This window comes from Malania oleifera, chromosome 2 (genome assembly GCF_029873635.1).
Source record: "Malania oleifera isolate guangnan ecotype guangnan chromosome 2, ASM2987363v1, whole genome shotgun sequence".
Taxonomy (NCBI): Eukaryota; Viridiplantae; Streptophyta; class Magnoliopsida; order Santalales; family Ximeniaceae; genus Malania; species Malania oleifera.
Genome location: NC_080418.1, coordinates 60,753,723 through 60,769,974, shown reverse-complemented (window position 1 = coordinate 60,769,974; position 16,252 = coordinate 60,753,723). Strand labels below are relative to the sequence as shown.

Sequence of the window (16,252 nt, the reverse complement as noted above, 5' to 3'; positions counted from 1 at the left end):
TAAATTTTTTTTTCATACATATTCTTTCTCAGTTAAAAAAGAAATAAATAAATACCTTTAAAAATGATAATAATTGAATGCACTACAAAGAAAAACCACCTATTAAATCTTAGGAACACAAAGAAACATGAGTGCTCTGCCCTTTCTTCTTAATAGCAGAACATGATACTCCTCTAAAGAGTGAAGAATAGTTTTGTGAAGGCAACATAATTCCTAAATTCTCTTTTCTCCTCTTTTCAGCACAAAACTAAGGTAGACAAGGAATGGAAGATAATCATGTAAAATAAAAGCAATAAAAATAAAAGAAATGCTGTTTTTGGGCTTTCAAACTGGTAAGGTCTGCGAGAATATGATAGGTCATGTGAATTGATGTAGATCCATTCGTTCAAGTGAATTGATAGATTCGGCAATGATTCAGTTGTTTTTAGATTCACCAGTATGATTAGAATCAATTTGGTATGGAATTCATACGAATTGTAAGAATCAAATTGTGAATCGTAAGATTCTAACAACTATGCCTGCAATTTCCTCTTTTATGCGATCATCTGTATAGTCTATAACTGTAAAATTTCTGTTTTATCTTTCATAGGCTGTTGTCAGATTGAAGCTCATGTTGTTCAAAATCAGAACGATTTTGTCTTTTGAGATGGAAAAAGATCTAGTCATAACTGTTAGGGAGAAACTCTCATATAAAAAATTTGGGTTTTTCCTTGTTGCCTTCAGTAAGTACTAATTACTATATTCCGTCCCCACTCAGCCGCATAGCCACAAGCTTATAAGGTGCAAATCCTCTTGTTTGTTCTGATGTCCCATTGCTTTCAAAATAAAGATCAAGATAAAACAGCCAATCCATGGAGTTTTTCTTGGGAAGATTACCATTGAAGTGGGAATATATTCCTGATGGAAAGGCATGGAAGCCCATGTAACATTTTCAAAATTTACGGCTTGTTTAGTTCTATGGAATAGTTGTTCCTTGGATTAAGATGGAATATGAATTTTGGAAATCAAGGGAATAGTTATTCGTTGTATATTCCTAATTATTTCATTCAACATGTAATAAGAAAGGAATAGACATCCCCATGATGAAATTTGGGAATAGTTATTCCTTGTCTATTCCTTATTATGGATTCAAAATGTTTCACATTTTTATTTCCTTTATAGTAACAACATAATTTCTTGTATAATTAATTATAACTAACCTACTAAAACTAATCTATTCCTAGGAATAGACATTTCGCAAACCAAACATAACCTTATATTTTGCCGAAATATTAAAACTGCTGGCTCCCCACTTCTAAATTCTCCAATTTCTCAACAACAGTTCTGAATATCTTGCATAATTTCTGAAAAATGTTGCAATTATGTCTGAATAGGTACAGGCTCTACGAGATTTCCCTCCAAAATGCTGATGGTGCAATTGCAGTCCAATTTCTCTTGCAATCCAGATCAAGATATTGCAAAAGGACTCAAAATATTGTGGTTGAATGAAATTCTATATGCTCTGGAAGAGATCAGCGCCGAAAAAAAATTAAGAAACCTGCTCCACTTGTGTCTCCAGTTTGCAGAATGTGCTGTCTGCAAAGGTGATGTTCTGGCCTTAGGCATATTAGGGTTAGGGAACAATGTTTGGGTTTCAATCAGTCAGAAGCTTCTGTCTATTATGGTGGTGGAGGTGACACATTATGATGTTTGCCAGATGGGGTTCAAATTTGAGAAGTACTGGATGTAAGTTGTGGAGAACTTGCAGATTATGAAAATTGACAATGTTGATGAATGCTTAATATGCCTTTGTAGTTGTAAGATTTATCTTGATATGAATGGAAGCAATGGAGAGACTGTGATTGTGGTTCAGGATTTGTCGATGGCTGTTCAATGGAGATGACTATGGCATGGATGATCTTGACTTGCTCTTAACACCTAACTGATGTAGAACAGTGAGGAATTGCAGGGAAAGGGATAAATAAGGGATAGAAAAGGAAGAAAATCAAGGAAGAAAGAAAAACTGTATGTTTACTGAGAGAGATAGAGGGAAGAGAATGTAATTCTGATTTCAGATTTTTGATAATCCTCATCAGGCAGGACACACAGTGTACTTATGCAACAACAAGTGATTAAATGAATGACCTAACACAGTGATAGGTCTCTCCTTCTATTATAATCATGGTCTTAAATTTCCATGAAATTGTCGAAATTTCCAATTTCCATCACCTTTGAAATCGAAATGGCAGTCGATTTCCGTCTTGCATAATTTCCATTGAAATCTCAACGAATCATCCGAAATTTATCGAAATCTTGAAATTTTAGCGAAACTTGTCGAAAATTTAACTATATGATAAAATTTCGTCAAAATTCAAATGAGAAATTTAGGAGTGAAGTGAAATTTTTATCTTAATTTATTTTATTCATTTTATCGAAACAAAAGATTATTACAAGTGCTTTTGAAATTATATGAAAAAATAAACTTATAGTAACATTTTATTTAACCATTCATGTCTAAACTATCATTATTTGTATTAACTGAATATGTTTAATGTACATCTTACAAATATGTTTGATACACATACTATTTTACAAGTTCTCCACCTCCTACGAAACATAGATGTATTTAATTTGTAATATATTAGTCCTAAAACTTATATTATTATGTTTGTTAACCATTTCTAAAGTTTCACAAAGAATTCCATGCTTTATTACTAATTTTCGTTATTTTTTTCAAATCAAAATCGAAATTTCCGTACTTTTGGAGCTTCGAAATTTGAGTTGAAATTGAAATTTAAGACCTTGATTATAACGCATATCAAATAAATTCTAATGATCATAATACCCTACTAACTCCCACTTATTCCCCCTCAAGATGGAGCATAGATATCACATGCTCATAGCTTGTTACAAATAAATTTAACGCAAACACCCATTGAAGCTTTGGTAAACAAATCGGCAAGCTCCACATTGGACTTCACGTAAGGGGTGGTAATGAGCTTCTGCACAAGTTTATCCCGAACAAAGTAGCAATCAACTTCAATGTGTTTTGTTTGCTCATGGAAGATCGGGTTGGAGGTAATATGAAGAGAAGCTTGATTATCACACATCAACTCAATTGATTGAGAATTTGGAAATCGCAATTCTTCCAACATGTTTTTCAGCCAAACAAACTCACATGTTAGCCATGGCACTATATTTTTGAATTAGCACTTGATTTGGCCGCTACAATTTGTTTTTTACTCTTTTAGGAAACCAAAGCATTGCCAACAAAGGTACACTAAAGGTGATCCAGACCAATTTGCATTTGTATAACCTTGAACATAAGTGTGACCTTGATCTTGATATAAGAAACGTCCCCTAGGTGCTCCTTTGAGAAATCTCAAGATGCGAATTACTGCGTCCCAATGACTTGTCCTCGGAGAATCCAGGATTTGACTGACAACACTTGTTGCAAAAGATATGTTTGGCTAAATTACTTTGAGATAATTCAACTTTCCAAAGAAGTCTTTGGTATCGTCTAGGATTAGGCAACAAATCACCCATATCTAGCATTAACTTGCTGTTAGGATTTAGGTGTATCTGCCGGTTTGGATCCCAACGGCTCAATCTCATCCAAAAGATCAAGAGCATACTTCCTCTATGACAAAATAGTTCCATACGAGATCTGAATACTTTTATACAAAAGAAGCGTTTCAATGGTCTCAAATCTTTGGTTTGAAACTTGGTATGTAGAAAATGTTTTAGGCTTTGAATACTTTAATCATCATCACCTGTAATAATATCATTCATGTACACAATAAGAACGATCCTACCCGATGAAGTATGACAATAAAACACAAAGTGGTCCACTACACATTGTTGAAGGCCAACCTCAAGGGCTACAACACTGAATCGACTAAACCATGCTCTAGGAACCTATTTTAAGCCGTATGATGCCTTCTTGAGCTGACACATTAAGCCTGACTCACCTTTAGCAACAAACCCAGGTGGTTGGCATTCTTATCAAGATCACCATGCAAGAAAGCATTATTCACATCTAACTAATGCAAAGTCCAATGACAAGTGGTGGCCAAGGAGATGACTAGATGTATTGATGTAAGTTTGGCAATTGGGGAAGAAGTGTCAAAATAATCCATACTATACACTTAGTATACCCCTTGGCAATAAGACGTGTCTTCAGATGAGCCACATAACTGACTTTCATGGTATATACCTAGTGACAACCAACCACAGATTTGTCAATAGGAAGGGATACTAATTCCCAAGCATCATTTCCTATAAAGCATTCATCTCTTCAACCATGCATTCCTCCACCCAAAGTGGGCGAAAACTTCATAAAAAAATTTAGGAAGGACAATAGACGATAAAGTAGGAACAAAAAAAAATAATAGGAGAGTGATAAAAAATCATAGCAAACAAAGTTGGAGATGGGATGTGCATGCGTATGCATTTACCTTTTTGGACAACAATTGGAGGATCAACATCGTGGGAAATATAGTCATCAAACAAGGAAACCAAAGGTGTGATAGTACAAACTAGAGGGTATTCTCTTCTTTAGAGCTGCTGTTTTTAATACACCTGCAAATTAGGACAATCGAGACGATGAGGACTCAAACTACATGGAGATGCAAGTGGATGATTAGGTAAGGACAACTAGCTAGAATCTGGAAGATTAGGCAGAGGAAGAGATTCGTTGAGATCAGAAGCACTTAGGGATTGAGCGTAATATGGTTTTAAGTCAAAAGAAGGTAACATTGGTAGAAACAAAGAAGCAATGCAGAGTAGGACTATAATAATAATAATATCTTTTTTGAGTGCATGAGTAGTCCAAAAGGATACATTATATATCACAAGGACCCAACTTATCCACCCCAAAAGTTAGTTGATGAACAGAGTACACTTGATACACGAGGAGGTAGAGAGAATATAGATGAATTAGGAAAAAAGAACAATGTAGGGAATTTTACCACTAAGAACAAAGGATGTCATCTTGGCGATAAGATAGCAAGCAGTAAGTACAACATCAATCCAAAACACTTAAGTCACATGCATTTGATAAAGTAAGGCATGAATGATTTAAAAGATATGTCTTTTTTTCCACTCCGCAATCCCATTTTGTTGAGGATTGTGAGCATATGATGATTGATTGAAGATTGATGAATAATACCAAACTGAGTCATATAAGTAGTGAATTGAGTTTTGAAATACTCTAGCCTAAGTATTCAAACCAATGTTTTAAAAGGCGAAGGCATAAGGCGACGTGTTTTACCCTCCGCGAGGCGAGGTGTAAGCCTCGAGACGTAAGCATTTTGGGACTGTATTTTTTAAAATAATTAATAAATATATATATATATATATATATATATATAGTATAAAAATGAGAAAAATGTTAGAATAATGGAGAAAAAAATAAAAACATAATTCTTAAGTATTAAAAATATGGCATATGTTTTCAAACAAAAGAGAAAAAGCCAAATTACAATAGTCTGAGAACCTCAGACCTATTGGATAGAGACTTCGAAAGAGAGAGCAAAGGCTTCGAGAGAGAGCCAAGGCTTCAAGAGAAAGTAGAGGCTTCGAAAGAGAGAGCAGAGGCTTCGTTGAGGCTTCGAAAGAGAGAGCAGCGGCTTCGTCGAGGCTTTGAGAGAGAGCAGTTGCTTCGTCGAGGCTTCGAAGAGAGAGCAGAAGCTTTGTTCACAAAGTAGAGGAGAAGAAGCTTCACGGGAGAGAGAGAGAGAGAGAGGGAGGATAGGATCTCAGTGCAATACTGAAATGTGTATGCCTTGATGCTGAGGCATAAAAAAGTGAGGGATTTTTTCTGATGCGTACGCCTTTTTTCCTGCTGTGTACGCTTTTATGGAGTTACGCCTTTTCACTTACACCTTGGTGCGTTTTTGGCCTAAAATGCCTCAAGGCGAGCCTAAAAAACGCCTTTAAAATCACTAATTCAAACCAATAACTCATAACAATCTTTTATTAAATATAGCTGAGTCATCCTTGAATAATCATTCACAAAGGTTACAAAGTATCGGAAACCCAACTTAGACACAACTCGACTAGGATCCCAAATATCATAATGGACTAATATGAAAGGGCTTGCTGCACATTATTGACTCAGGAAGCAAGAGAGAGACAATGATGCTTCCCAACTGATAAGACTCACAATCAAGAGTAGATATATAACTCTGATCAGGAGCTAGTTTTTTTAATTTTTATGACAAATGATGACTGAGGCGACAATGAATCTGGAGAAGTGTGGCAATAGTAGTGCAAGCAATAGAAGAAGATAGCACCTTAAAGTCATAAAGACCACCAGCTTCACACCCTCCAGCAATCGTCTTCCTCATCTTCAAATCCTGAATGACCATAAAATTAGGGAAGAATGTTATTGAACAACTCATAGATTTGGTAATCTTGCTATTAGACAGAAGATTGAAAGGAGACTTGAGAATATAAAAGAAGAAGAAAGAGAAATAAAGGATGTGGGATTTACATTCCCAATTCCCTTAACGGTAGTGGTGGATCCATCAATGAGAATAACATGAGCTAAATTGTCAGGATGTTGGAGAGTAGAGAAGAAATTAGGCATGCTTGTGATATGATCGGTGTCAGCGGAGTCTATAACCCAAGGACTAGGATAAGAAGTATTGGATGATAGGCAAGCTATGGGGTTACCTATTTAGGCAAGGCATGCAATGGGAAGAGAAGCTTGCTGTGATGCTTGATTATGTTGGAACTTGGAATGCTCTTCCTCTGACATAGATATAGTGCATTGCTCCCAACTTGGCCCCAAAGGTGTGGAGTCTGTGGTGGCTGCATCGGCAACATGTGAAGATTTAATGTGGAGATCCCAACACTGCTTAATAGTTGATCACCTTGTCCACAATGAGCGTACTTGCGAGGAGTGCTTCTACTTCGTCCACTCTTCCACCACAATAGTTCAAAGCACCTTGATAGGTTGAAAACTAGAATCACCGTATGTGGGAAAGGCTATCTTCTTAGAGCCAGATGCAAGAGTAGGAGAATGTGTGCTAAAGGAAGCATGAAGGACACGAGAATAAACATCGGAAAATGATGACAACTCTGCATTACTAAGTATTTGGGTTTGAACTGCCTCAAACTTAGGCTTCAATCCCGTTAGAACCTGAAGAATTGCCATTTGATCTCACTGCTTTTGCTTCTTATGAACATTGGCCGTTATAGGTTGCACGATGTGCAACTCCTCATGAATAAGTCTCATCCATCCAAAATACTTTGTAATGCTCCTATCTTTTTAGTGTAATTGAAAGTACTGTTGGGATAAATCATAAATGCATGTAATGTAACTAGAGTATAGAAGCTTGGCATAATTCCAAATCTCCTTACATGTGTCTAGTTGCATGCACATCTGCATAATCTGGGGTTCTATCAAGTTCCACAAGAGGGAAACGATCAGAGCATCTTCCTTAGTCCATGCTTCTTTTGTTTTCTCTTTTGGAGGACCATATCAAAACAAGTGGTCAGTTTTTCCACTTCCTACTAAATAAACCCTAACAGTCTTGGAGCACTAAACATAATTCTTTCAAGTAGACTTTAGGTTGTTATCTGTGGCAGCAGTGAAGGAAACTTGTTTTGGGATTCATAAACTCCTTCCTACACTCACAAACCAGACCATTGGCAAACAAGAGGAACAATCAAACTAACTGAGATAGTCACAAAAGAGGTGAACCACCAAAATTCCATTAGACAAGTCATCAACAAACTGATATAACACTGCTACAGCCTCACAGAATCAGCTTATGAACACTACCATTGCTCCAAGAGGGACACCAATGGCCTTTATGAACACCGAACAACAACTAACTGATTACCACAAGTGCGTGGTCGGAAAAGATTGGATTTTGAAGCAAAATACATTAACAGCTTGATATTATGGCCTAGGAAAGGAATCAGAACATTAGGAAAAAAAAAAAAAAAGGGCAGCCCGGTGCACAAAGCTCCTTCGTATGCGGGGTCTGGGGAAGGGGGAAAATGCAGAAAAAGGTGGCTGGAAACTTTCTAACGCACCAGCACGGGTTTGGGATTGCCAGCAGTTGGCTGGTGTGTGGGGCACATGGGGAGGTTTCTTGTGATGGGATTTTGCAGGGTTATAGTTCAGAGGGTTCTGTCTTTGCCTATGTGGTTGGTTTTCTGAAATATTGAAGGGTTGTAGTGGTTCTGAGAAGAGCAGCAACGGAAGGGCGTTTTCCGGCGTTGGCTAAGTTTGGTTTGGTGGCAGGGTTGGATCATGCTTTGGTACCATGTTGAGATTTTTTATTAAATGAATGACCTAACACATCAATAGGTCTCTCCCTTTATTTATAATACGTATCAAATGCATTTTAATGACCATAATACCCCTATTAAGTCTCACTTATTAACATAACACTAACACTAATAATAAAACTAAAAGACTAAAATAACCATTAACAATTCTCATTTCAGATTTTTGATAATCCTCTCTAGGCAGGACACAAAGAAAGTATTACCCACATCATCATTACTAAAACAAATAATTACAAAATAGATCATAAGTATCTAAAATATTCAAAAAAACCCTAAACTGACTCACTCCTAAAATATTTCAATCTATTAATTTAAAACAGAATCTAATTTTTAAATCTTCAAAGAGACTGTTCCCTAGTGGACATCTGGTTAGAGTTTGAGACATTCATTTTTTGAAGATCTCTGGTTTGAACTTTGGGAAGGGGCAAGAAGGGTCTGAGATGGGAGATAGGGTACCTCCCACTGTGTGCCCAGTGCCCTCCCAATGAAATCATAAAACATCTTCGGAGACTATGATTGCCTAGAATTATCCAGAGCCTGCATGCCCAATGCGCTGGCAATGTGAGTGGGGCATGTGAACCATGGGCAATGGTCCTGTCTTTATGGTCCACAGCTATGACAACTGATCATATTCCACATATGCTTGATCAATGCCACGGCAAAGCCAACAAAATGTTTGTGCACAGATGCACCATATTAAGTTGCATCCTCCATTCTTTTCCACTGGGTTTAAACGTTTTGGCAGGGTTTGTGTTGACTGTGTTCAACTTCACACCATTATCACTTTCACATGAATTGCATTTCCACAATGGGGTACGCTAGGGCACAATTTGATCCTTATTTTATCGTAAATATACGATTCTAGAAGAATAAAATTAAATTTCTTGACCAGATCAGGGTCCTTCTGATAAGATGAATTTCTAATTAGTGTCTCGTTAATCTTTCATGTGTTTGTTCTGGATTTCATTTACCTTCACTATAAACTGCTTTATCCAATCTGATTCCAATGAAAGCTTTCCAAGAATCAGGAATCATGAGAAGGTCGTAATGCTCCCTCAAACCCTTAACTTCTTTTGCATACTCTGCAGAGGTTTAAGAATCATTTGACATGATGGGGGTTTAAAATAGCAAATGAAGATTCAATAGCCTTTTTTATGGGGTAAAAAAAAATCTCCAATCCATGTGTTTTCTCTAATAGGAATACGAACTGAAGCATTGGCTTGTGGCCCAGTAGCTAAGCTTCTGGAAACCCCACAGGAAGGCTAGAGTTCAACTCCATTCATGGGAACATTTTGTGTGCACGCGCTGGCGCATGAGTGTCCTATTTTAAAATATAGAAACTCCTCAACTGAAAGATAAGGCTGACAGTCTGACACAGTCACAAGACAAAGGACAGGAAAATGAAAAAAAGTGTCTCAGATCTGGAAATCAGATTCATAAGGGTTTTAGTGGTAGTCTTTACCATGGCTAAAATTGGATTTCTGATTGTTGGGAAAAACAGGTTGGTTGGTATGAAAAATGTTGTGATGAGCAGAAACTTGGAGTGCAGGGAAGTTGTAGCCTGTAGGAATGCTGAAATAGGGTCTACGAAAGCAGTTTACTTAGGGTTTGATTTGTAGGGTTTTGAGGCTCTAAATTTGTGCCTTTGTGGGTATGGATTTGAGAGATTGTGGGCTTTAAAAAAGGCTTTTATTATTGGACAAAGTGAGGACTTAGGCTTGAATATCAAATGCAGTTTAAAAGAAGGGGGGGGGGGGGGGAGAAACTGTATGTAGAGAGAGGAAAAAAGAACACTGTTCTGATTTCAAATTTTTGATAACTTGTAAAATACGCAAAGTACTTAATACACCCAACAATTTAAAGTATTAACTAAAGCAAACACTAAAAACTAACCCAGAAGTACTTATAAAATATTAAAAAGAACTTGAAACTAACTAAACTCCTAAAATATCCAAATTTTCTGATTTAAACTGAATCCCTAATTTTTAAATCTTCAAAGTAAATATGAGCACCAGGGCTTTTCAGCAAGTGGTCCTCCATTACCCCCTGAATGTGATAAGCGTACCTTTAGGCTCTCCATGCTGCGTTAACGCTCAAGGTTTTGGCTCCTCATTACAGTTACAAACATAGAAGGTGATGAGATACAAACCTTTATATATTTTGTCCATAGATGCCCAAACCCGTTCCAATTCTTGTTTTCCCCTATATTCATTTATGTGGAAGGCAAAAGCTCCCCCAAAAATTAAGGCATTCATATGGCTGATTGTGCTTGATAAAATCAACACTAATAAACTGTTGCAGGTCAGGAGACCTTTGAAGACTTTATCTCTAGATGTTCGTGTGCTATGCCATTTGAATTCTGAAACGACACCTCATCTATTTTTTTTACTCTGACTATGCTTGGAGAATCTGGAATAATTTATTTGGTGTAATGGGAGAATCGTGGGTGTGCCCTGCGTCAGTGGAGGAATTGTTGTCTATTTTTTCTGAGGGGTTTGGTGGAAGGAAGGAGAGGGTTGCACTTTGGAAATGTGGTATTTTTACAGTGTTGTGGGGATTATGGTTGGAGCATAATGCACGTATTTTTTCAGGGAGAAAATTGTATTGGCAGATGGTTTGTGAGAAGGTTCACTACCTGGCTTCTTTATGGTGTGTTGGGTTCGGTTGCTTTTAAGGGAGTGAGTTTTTCGGAGGTTCAGCAAGAATGGAGGAATCTTCCGTTCTGATTGTTATGTTTTTTCCACCTTTTGTTTTACTAGTTCATTTTTTCCTGGATTTTTTTCCATAATTTTGACAGGAGGTAGTCTTTTTAGCTAAAGAACCCATTACCTTGATATAAGCCATCTCAAAATCTAGCTTAAAATAATGCCTGTTACCCCTTCTAACATCATGAACCACGTCATTAGCAATAAAACCCCCTAATAAAATTACTCTGCATAATTAGGGTTGAACTTGGTTTGTTTGAAACTGAAACTGAATCAAACAGATTTATTTCTTACATTGTTTCTCGCTCCTGTATCTTCCAAAAGGGAAAAAACCAAAAGTGAACTGCGAAGTTGAGTAGGGGGAAAAAAACAGTCAAATTATTATGGTTTGTCTTTTTTTTTTTTAAAAAAGAAAAAATAAAATAAAAAAATACACATCTGTATTTGTTCTTTACTTTTTCATATCCACACTATTTCCCTGCAAACCCGAATTTGATGATAATGGAAACTAGGGATCTTAAGAAACTATTCTAAACTAAAAACAGTGGATCTCGACAAATTGTTTAAATTTTCAAATAGAGAATGAAAGATCTGAAGTTTCTGCATTAAGCTATCCTTCAAAGAAAAAAATAGGCTTCCTTTAAGTAGAGCACCTTGGTGCAGTTGGCAGCAAGCACAATGTGCATTGTGTTGGAACTCAATGGCTTGGGAAAAGATAGGGTGGTGTATTTAAGGAGAGAACTGGGGAATAATTGCTTGAATTCAAAGGGATACTGGCTGGTGGGATGAAGTAGAATACTTGCAAGTCAAATGACTAGGTCAGCAACAGCCTTTGAGCTTGAGACAAGTGAGATGTACGATTGGAGCGTTTACCGAAAAACAGTAAAACACATTTGAAGCATTTCTCCATTTTGCCCTACCAGCTTTAACTCTATTCATTACTTCTTCTTCAATTTCTCCTTTAACCTGCACAATAGATCCAAGATATCAAAATCTACTAGTGCTATTGATTTCTTCATCATCAAGTTTAACCTTGTTTCAATATTCCTCCTTCCATGATTGAAATTACATTTCATATATTTTGTTTTATTTCTAATTATCCTAAATCCTCTAGATTCTAAAGTTTCTCCCCATAATTCCCACCTAGATTCTACTTCACCCCTCGTTTTATCAATCAAGACTATCATTTTCAAACAACATACACCAATGTACCTATTGAATACTCATAGAAAGTTCATCCATCGTTAAAACAAAAAGATAAGAGCTCAAAGAAGATCCTTGTTATACACCTTTTTTGACTGAAAATTCCCTAGTCTCTTGATCTGTAGTCCTAATGCTAGTCATTACTCCATCGTACATATCCCTAATGACATCAGTATACCTACTGAATATACTTTTTTTTTTTTTTTCCTTTTTTGTAAAAAACCAGCATAGGACTTCCTTGGGTACCCTATCTTATGAATAGTAGTCAGAGGCGCAAGGTGAACCGAGGCGCAAAGGGTATTTGAAGCTGAGCCTTGCGCCTCACGAAGGTGAGGCACATAATTATTAAAATGGTGTAACATGCCTATTTGGGGTAATTGATATATTAACATATGAATATCTAGTAATATTAGAATTTAAAATGCCAAAATATTCAATACCAAAATTGGAAATTTAATGAAATTGCCAGGACGAAGGCCAAAAGCATCAACATTGTTCAACATCAAAAGAAAAGAGTACAATAAAAGATTTCAAAGTCTAAAATCTAAAAATCCTCCTCAATCATGAGTCATCATCAACTAAGTCTGCCAAGATATCATCATCTAACATCTTCCTCTTCATCATCATAATTTTTTTCTCCAACATCTTTTTCTTCTTCTATCTCCTAGGCACTATCCACTTGGATCTCATCCTCATCTACAAGTTCCAACATTGTGGTACGGGCCGTAGCACTGCTAGATGAAGCTCTTCCTCTAGACGATGATGACATATTTGCACTTATTCTTGATCTAGTGTGATGCGGGGGGTTATTTAGTCCAGCAGCTCTAGCAACAGAATCCCAAGTCAAAATATCATCTTCAAATACAAGTTCATCATCCTCATCAGAATCGCCATCCATCCTACCAATCAACTACTCATACTATCATCAATGTCCTTTAGGAGGATGGGATCATGGTGTCACGCTTGTTTATCGATGCCTCAAAGGTCAATTATATTTCACAAATACCAAATCATTCAAGCGTTGTTGGGATAGCCTATTTCTCCTTTTGCTATGAAGCTGCAAAAAATTTAAAGTAATATGGTAAATAATGATTCTAAAAAGTAGTAGATTGTTAGTTCATGTTCTTTAATCCGAGATTTACAAATGACTTACATGTTGGAACTTGGAATATGCTCTAATTTCTTTTGCAGTCGGTAGAACTACACGTGAGGCGAAGGATTTTCACAACAAACTTTTGCAAGTTTGGAGTTGATCCAAATGACATCCACCATTGCACTGTTATAAAATAAATTTTAAATGAATACGTACTAGCTAAATAGAAAAAATAATTTTAGAAAGAAAGAGGTAGTAAAAATGCCACTTTTCATGGTGCTTTTATCTTCCTTTGTCTCACTGCCAAATTAATTCCAAAGGCGCCACTAGCACTATTGTAATTTTCCAATTCATGTAAAACTTTATCTTGCATTTCAAGGGTTGACACTAACCTTGCATTACATTTGTACAAAACCACCATAATTTCTTCATCTTGCAAAATGTTGGGGTTTGAATAGAAAAATTCTAGGTTCAAGTAGTGTGCAGCTGCATGCAAAGGTTGATGGAGTTGGTATCCCCGCCTCTTATCAATAATTTCAATTGTCTCCTTGAATTTATCCTCTCTCTCATCGAAAGCCTTAGCTATGGCTTCCTTAGCCCCATCCATTGCTTCATAAATGTATCCCATTGCAGGTTTCTTTTCCCCAACAACCAAATGGAGTACACAGACAAGTGGGCCTATCAACTTAAGAGCATAGACGATGGTACTCCCAAAGGTAGGGGCATCAAAACAATACTAGTTGCTCTTTTGCCAGCTGCCTCCTTTGCCCATTTAGTAGTATTCCAATCTTCAGAAGTAAACATCTTCCTCAAGTTGTTCTTTTGAAGGTGGATTGAATGAAGAGTGATGAAGGAAGTTGCAAATCTTGTATTTGCCAGCCTTAGTAACTCCTTTCCTCCAGTGAACTGTCTCATCAAGTTCACCACACCAACACGGTTATAAATACAACCATTCAAAAACATTGTCCTTTTCAAAGTTATTTGAAATGAAGGCATCTTCCCAATATCCTTCAATATTAAATCGAGGTAATGGGTAGCACACGGTGTCGAATATAAATGTGGCCTCTTTGCTTCCAACAATCTCCCTGCTGTAACATAGTTTGAAGCATTATCAGTTACTACTTGAATCACATTTGATTCTCCAATTTCCTCCACCATCTCATCAAGTAATTTGTACATTCTATTTGCATTTCTGACAATATTGGAAGCATCAATAGACTTGATGAACATTGTTACCCTTGGAGAGTTCACTAAGAAGTTTAATTATGTCCTTATTAGCAACTAGATCTCTCCAACCATCAAACATAATCGAGCATCCATATTTTTCCCATTCCTCCTTATGGACCTTCATCAACTCTTTCATTCGACTAACTTCCTACTTTAGGAAAGGAACTCTCACTTCATGATAGCTAAACGACTTTATTCCAAGACCATATTGCCCAATCGATTAAAGTTCCACTACAAAGTTGTCAAAATGTACAACATTAAATGCTATTCCAGCATTGTACATCCACCTTGCAAAATATACCATTGCCTTTTTTCTTAATTCTTTCTTGCACGCCTCATTTATTGATGTTTGCTTCATCATCCCTTCTTTCCTAGCTTGAATCGCTTTCTTTGGATCAGGAGTAAAAAGCAAGTCTATAGGCCCCTTCCGTTTTGGTTTCTTCAAGGTGGATTGGTATGAACTTTGATTTTGACTTCTACTTCCATCAGTAAGCACTCTCTTGCCATGAGTGTCAATTTCTTGAACATCATCCTCTTCATCTTCACCATAATGATCTATGTCATCAAAGTCAAGCAATAACTCATTTTCCTCCTCCTCTTTATCTTTCTTCAACATATACTCCCTAATCTCCTCACGTACATGAGCAGTTCACTTAGAGCATTATTTTACATTTTGAAATCCTCCAATAATATGTTGTTTTTGCTTGTAATATTCCTCCCCTTGTGATTTTGCCACAAAAATTGCAAGTCAAATTATTTCAATTTTTTTTATCATCCAAATGTACATACTTCCAGGCAGGATCTTTCTTTGCAGAGGCAAAGTTTCCACTTCCAGAATCCATTTAAGATTTAAGACCTGGTATCCTAACTGCAAAAGCAATGTATCATATATTTCAGAAAAAATGTGTAGTTTGTATACTGCATTTCCAAACAAATTACAAAAGAGTAGCTTAATTTAGTAAAAAAAATATTAAATATCAGTTATAAACTTGCATTAAATTACATAATTAATTGTATATAATATTATAAGAAGAAGGCAGTAGGCAGCAGAAGAACTGGAAGGCTTGAAGGCGAACTCAGTCAACTCATGAAGTTTCCACCCAGGACTAGCTAGCTGAAACCCAGGACTATACAACTTGCAAAATATTAATAAGTCTTGCAATAATAAAACTAGCTAAAAGAAGTCTTATACAAATTGAAAAATAATAATGAGTCTTGCAATTATAAAACTGATAAAAAACTGCAGAAACATGAATACTGCAGAAACATGAGTAAAGTTGCAGAAAAATAAGTAAATATGCAGAGTACTTGCAAAATAAGTAAAGAAATTTAAACAGATACAATTTTTATTGATAGACTTTAATACAAACTTACAATATTGACAATATTGACAGAGACTTTCAGCTCTTTAGCACTCGTTCTTCATGGCTTCTCCACAAGAAGGTTGTGGTACATACTTCCAGGCGGAATCTTTCTTTGCAAAGGCAGAGTTTCATCTTCCACAATCCATTTAAGATTTAAGATCTGGTATCCTAACTGCAAAAGCAATGTATCGTATATTTCAGAAAAAATGTGTAGTTTGTATACTGCATTTCCAAACAAATTACAAAAGAGTAAGAAGAAGAAGAAGAAGAAGAAGAAGAAGAAGAGAGTTGCAAAATAATATAGAACTTCCAAAATAAGGCTTTAGAACTTGCAAAATAATAATAAGTCTTGACAATTTTGATAGAGACTTTTG

The 16,252-nt window shown here is 36.3% G+C and overlaps 1 protein-coding gene across 6 annotated transcripts in view; it reads left to right on the top strand.

The window, feature by feature from the left end:
• Positions 1-16,252, top strand: part of LOC131148790 (transcription factor GTE4) — a 41,666-nt gene that overhangs the window by 12,928 nt on the left and 12,486 nt on the right. The window contains exon 5 of one of the 6 annotated variants that reach the window (XM_058098710.1): positions 1,374-2,158. The exons of the other annotated variants lie outside the window; for them this stretch is intronic. The gene's annotated coding sequence lies outside the window, so the exon portion shown is untranslated. Of the gene's footprint in view, positions 1-1,373; positions 2,159-16,252 lie in introns of those variants that run through there. 6 annotated transcript variants of the gene reach the window in all.